The sequence below is a fragment of the Nycticebus coucang genome, chromosome 1 (genome assembly GCF_027406575.1).
Source record: "Nycticebus coucang isolate mNycCou1 chromosome 1, mNycCou1.pri, whole genome shotgun sequence".
Taxonomy (NCBI): domain Eukaryota; kingdom Metazoa; phylum Chordata; class Mammalia; order Primates; family Lorisidae; genus Nycticebus; species Nycticebus coucang.
In genome coordinates this window covers 22,633,783-22,639,706 of record NC_069780.1, presented here as the reverse complement: position 1 = coordinate 22,639,706, position 5,924 = coordinate 22,633,783, and the positions used below count along the sequence as shown (strand labels likewise).

At 45.9% G+C, this 5,924-nt stretch overlaps 1 pseudogene; it reads right to left on the bottom strand.

The window, feature by feature from the left end:
- Positions 1-2,334: 2,334 nt before the first annotated feature.
- Positions 2,335-4,176, bottom strand: LOC128590085 (extracellular calcium-sensing receptor-like; annotated as a pseudogene).
- Between the last annotated feature and the right edge of the window lie 1,748 nt (positions 4,177-5,924).

The following is a 5,924-nucleotide window of genomic DNA, read 5'->3' as shown; positions in this document are numbered from 1 at the left end:
ATAAACCAGCCTTGAAGTCACCCATTGCCATTTTGGCTGTATTCTGTTTGTCAAGGATGTTACAAAGTTCTATTTGATTTCAACTTCAGGAGAAAGAGAGTTTACCTCTTCATAGGAATGTGACATGATTCTGAAAGAGCATGTGAGACCAGAAATATTGTCATGACAATTTTTTGAAAATGCAAACTGGCATAGCCACTACATGGTATTTGATGTGTTTTGAGCTCTGTGTTGATTTAAATGATACTCTGTTAATAGAACTCATAGTAAAGATCTAAAATCCCATATTGTCTTTCAAATAATCTGTGTATGCTAGCACACAGAGGGAGGTGCTGCAGTTTTAAAATATGCCAACTAATCTTTTACAACTTTTCCTAAAGAAGTTGTCAGTTTATTCCCTCTTGAATGTCTGCTGGCCTTAGACTCACTATTAATAAAATGCTGCAGAAGTGGGAGTGTGTGAATTTCAAGACAGCTTTTTACCTTCCCCCCAGAATACTTGTGTTTGGAACTAAGAGCCAGTATGTCTGTCCATCTCTACTTAAGTTACCTTGGTTTGAGGAAGCTTAGGCCGTGTTCACGAGGCCAGTATCAGGTGCTGTGGTTGACAATGCTCCCAGCTGACAGTGTTCCCCGATGACAGCAGCATCAAGTGCCAGGCGTGAGTGTGAACCATCTTAGTGTCCAGCCCAGGTGAGCCTTGATGACTGCAGCCCCACATCTGATCGCCACCACATGGGAGACCCCAAGGGAGAACTGACCAACCAAACCCTTTTGGAATTTCTGACCCACAAGATCATGAACAAAATAAAATAGTTGTTTAAGCCATTAAATTTAGGGGTAATTTGTTATTTAGCATGGACAATCAAACAGGTAGAGATAATGGCCAAGAGAAATTGTAATTTTTTCGAGGAACTATAATCTTCAAATCTTCATTTACTCAGAAAACCATACCATGAACATCTAAAATCACATGAAATATGATTTTGGAAAATTGCATCTGAAGGATAATATCTGAGATTTTTCCAAGTTTAACTTTTCTAGGACCTTCTTTTGGACAGAGGCCATCTGCATATCAGAGTTTGATTACAGATGCCAATTTTTTTCTTTTTTTTATTAATATTAGATCATGGTTAGCCTTCAAAATAGTTATTAAACAATTACATGAAATATAATTTGGGAAAGGTCATAATGAAAATATTTATGTGTGTTCTGAAGTCTACATGTGAATGTTTTCAAATAAATAATGCCCCTTTTAGTTTGAAGATCATAGCTGTGTACATTAAAGCGATCATGGGGCACCATACACTGGTTTTATACACAGTTTGACACATTTTCATCACACTGGTTGACAACAGATGCCAATTTAAGCGGAGTTGCTACCCTATTTTCATAAGAAGCTATAAGGTATACTCAGTGCCCAATGAAGATGTAGCTACTTTAGGGATTTCACACCTGCTGTTGCCTCTGCCAGAAACTTTCTTCCTCAGACTTTTCTTCTTCTTTTTTTTTTTTTTTTTCAATTTATATTGTCCATGGACTATTACAACAGAAGCATTTTCTTAAAGATGAAGCTACACATAGCAATGTTAATTATAGATACAACTCATTGGTTTATGCGGTCCCTACCCAACAATTTGAGGTGATTTTTGTGATCCTGGAATCTAAACATGGTATCACTGTCACATCTTAGACAAGACCAGACTTATGGTATAAGAAAGATGCAAACCTTCTGATGTCCGATGACAGTAGCAGTAGGTGGGTGACCAAATATCTTAGGGTTTTCATAAATAGGAGGAGAAGTGTTCTTCTTATGTTTTGAGCATTTAAAATTCTCTCCACTGTCAAGGCTTTGAGCAGCACTGGAGACATTCTGTCTTTCAGACTCTGGTGGTGGCAAACCTCATCTCCTATCAGTCTGCACACTTCTGTCTCTAGACCAGGCTGTCCATGATTTTCAGGGCAGGCATTTCAATATAAAAAAAAAAAAAAGTAAGGGGGAGGGCGTGGGTGGGTACCCGTGGTTTCACCTCTGAGTTGCTGGGCAGGAGAGAACAGATAAGAGACACTGGATGTGGGTGAACAGCAAATCTTACTGTGGTCTTCTCCGTGCTTTGACAAATACAACCGCAGAAACACATGGCTCTTCTTTTTTTAATTTTAAAAGGAACATTAGTCAATTTACTGTCATTTAAGACAGTGCAACTAAGTTCGGGACATTTGACGTGTTCACTGTCGGTCTTCCTCAGGAGAAAGGAACCAGGGATGATTCCACCTCCCCGTGAGCCTGAGAAACCTCTCCGTGTCCTCCCCAGACCCGCCTTCTCTGTCCCGTTACAAACGCAGTACGTTTTCTGTGACAGTGCTGCCTCCGCCGCTGATGACAAAGCCCCGTGAATTGGACACTAGGAGGGCTGGGGACATCTCCTCAGGGTCCTCCCTCTCTCGCTGGAGGTCCCACCCCCAGGCCCTGCAGGTCTGTGTCCTGGATGGTCAGTTCCGAGTCTGTGTCCCCGCGCTGTAGCGGGAGTAACGCCTGGTGTTTGGTGAGCGCGTCGGTGCTCTTCTGGGCCTCCAGGGAGTTCTGGTGTGTAAATTCTTGTGCACCGGGGCATTCTTCTGCGGCTCGTCGAAGCTCAGCGAGAAGGTGACCGTGCCACTGCCGAAGATGACCTTCTGCTTGCATCGCGGCTGCAGCGGCGGATGCTGCTGCTGGAGGGGCTGCTGCTGCTCCTGCGGGGTCTGGGCCGGAGGCGGCGGTTGCTTCTGCCTCTCCGGCTGCGGGAAAAGGCCTTCGCTGTTGCTCTTGCTGCTGATGGAGGAGGAGGGTGTGGACCCAGTGGAGCCCCGGAGGCTGCTGGAGCGCTTGCGGGAGATGTTGCTGTGGCGCAACGTGGCGCGGGCAGCCACCTTGAACGCGTGGGCGGCCGTGCTGCAGCGCACCTCCTCGATGGTGTTGCGGGATGGCTTGAAGAGAATGATGTAGATCTTGTTGAAGAAGATGCAGGCCAGCAGGCCAAAGCTGGCAGCCAGGATGGCGATCACCTCCACTGCGGAGACGAACTTGCCGTAGGTGCTGGCGTAGGCTGGGATGAAGGAGATCCAGACGGTGAAGAAGATGAGCATGCTGAAGGTGATGAACTTGGCCTCATTGAAGTTCTTGGGCAGCTTCTGAGACTTGAAGGTGAAGAAGAAGCAGATGGCGGCCAGCAGGCAGGTGTAGCCGATCAGGAAGCCCAGAGCCATGAGCGAGCCCTCGTGACACGTGATGAAGATGACCTGGTCCTCCAGCTCGTGGTTGCAGTAGCTGGACGGGGGCGCCGTGTAGAGCCAGATCGCACAAATGACGATCTGCATGAAGGTGCAGAGGAAAACCAGCAGGGACTGCAGGTTGAGCCCCCACCACTTGCGGTGGAAGCTGGTGGGGATCTGGGCCTCGAACACCAGGAGAACGCGATTGGTTTTCTCCAAGATGCACGAGATGCAGAGCACGAAGCTGATGCCGATGGCCGGCTGGCGCAGGAGGCACGGCCAGTCCTGGGGCTCCCCTATGAAGAACAGCGAGCTGGAGAAGCAGCAGAGCAGGGAGAAGAGCGGGTAGGAGAGCTCGCGGTTGGTGGCCTTGACGATGGGCGTGTTGCGGAACTTGATGAACACCCCCAGCACGAAGGCGGTCAGGAGAATGCCCAGCACCGCGCGCGAAGAGGGTGAGCGCGATGCCGAAGGGCTCAGTCCGGGACAGCAACTCGATCTCCTTGGCAATGCAGGAAGTGTGGTTCTCATTGGACCAGAAGTCATCTGGGCACTTGTCACAGGCACTTGCATCTGTCTCATCACTGTACTCTCCATCAGGACACTCCACACACTCAAAGCAGCAGGTGGGCTCCCCTTCAATTATCCTTTCCTGGTGCCTGCGAGGCAGTCTCTGCTGCAGTTGGAGAAGGGAACCTCCCTGGAGAATCCACTCCACAGGATTTTCTCCTCGTTGATGAAGAGTCTTTCCCCCTTCTTTGCGTAGACGTTGTAATACCCGACTTCCTTAAACACGATGGAGCTGTCCTCTGGGGAGAGGTGCCAGTTGATGATGGAATAGTTCCCCACCAGGTCACCACACTCATCAAAAGTCACTTGCTCCCCCATATTGTTGGTAAAGTTAAGGTGCCGTAGGTGTTTCCGGACCTGTGAACTGTTTCGGTGTTCTTGGACTTGGCACTCAGTTGAACTGCCTTGGGGAGAGCTTGAGCAGGAGTGTGGAGAACTTTGGGCATTGTCTGGGGTCCCAGACTGAGCCACTGAGCTGGGCCCAGGAAGCCATTGTGAAAGCTCCTCAGACTTTTCTATGACAGGCTTCCTCCTTCCCACTAATCCTGTCTTCACTCAGATGTCACCTCCTACAGGAGGTCTTCCTTGATCATGCTGTGCATTATAATCTCCCCTCTGAATCATTCCATATCCCTTTTTCCTCTTTTCTTTTCTGAAACTGAATCTTATTTTTTTTGCTTACCCTTGGTAGAGTGCTGTAGCATCATAGCTCACAGCAACCTCAAACTCTTGGGCTCCAGTGATCCACTTGTCTCAGCCTCCCAGGTAGCTGAGACTATAGGCACCCACTACAATGCCTGACTATTTTTTTTTTAGAGATGAGGTCTTTCTCTTCCTCAGGCTAGTCTCCAACTCCTGAACTCAAACAATCCATCTACATCGGCCTCCCAGAGTGCTGAGATTACAGGGTGAGCTACTGTGCCCGGCCCCCTTTCCTTTTCTACACAGAATTAATCACTAACTGAAATTATTTTAGTTAACATTTTTATAGTTCCTTCTTCAACTAGAAGGTTAAGCCTGTGAAAGCATGGGATTTGCATGCTTGCTTCTTGTTGTATATTCCCAGCATTTAGAATAATGCCCAGCACATAGTTAGCCTTCAAAAGTATTTATTAAACAATTACATGAAATATAATCTGGGAAAGGTCATAATGAAAATATTTATGTGTGTTCTGAAGTCTACATGTGAATGTTTTCAAATAAATAATGCCCCTTTTAGTTTGAAGCAAAAAATTAATTCATACACCTTATAATATCTGTGACAGAAGCCTCAGAATTAAATGAAAAGAATTAATTTCTGAAAGTCGAAGATAGCATAAATTTTTCCATACTTTGTCATTTCCTAGAAGATAAGAAAGCACATTCTGTGATGTCTGTAATTAATTTATGAGCTATAATTAAGTAGGTATATATATGTATAAACACTAAAAATTTTAAGAGTAAGGGATTTATTTGTGGCCATTCTGTGCAAGATGTGGTGTTAGGAGGCATGAAAAGATGGAAAGATGAATTAGACCAGGATGCTGCCGTCCACGAGGGGCAGGAGGGCGGCAGCTCATGCTGGAGATCCCGGCACGTATCAGACACTGGCCTAGCCCCTAAACTCTGTATGACATTCATCCCCAAGGACAATGTGGTGTGATGGGTGTCGTCACCTTCTTGCATAGATGAGAAAATGCATCCTCAGAGGAGCTAAGATGTAGCTCCAAGGGCATAGCACTATTAAGGGATCTCCTGCATGTTGGAACTCAAGTCTGTTTCTGAAGTCCATTCTGGAGATAAGACTACCTCTAAACAACGGTAGTACACAAGGCAATGACAACCAGCATATGAGAAGTACGGACTAAGTGCTATGGCGGTTCGGAGAATAGAGAGTCTCCATATCTTGCACAGTTCAAGGACGGCTTTATTGGGATTTTATATAGTCAACTTCTGTAGCAATACATACAGTATTTGCTATATGAGTATGTGCGAATAGTTTGGATTCAATGATTAAACCTTTCCTTTCTCCTTTGCAGTAAAATAACGGCACAAGTCTTCAAATTACTGAATTGTGAATCCTAATTCTTTAACAAGATTATGAACATGTTGGTCTGTGTGAA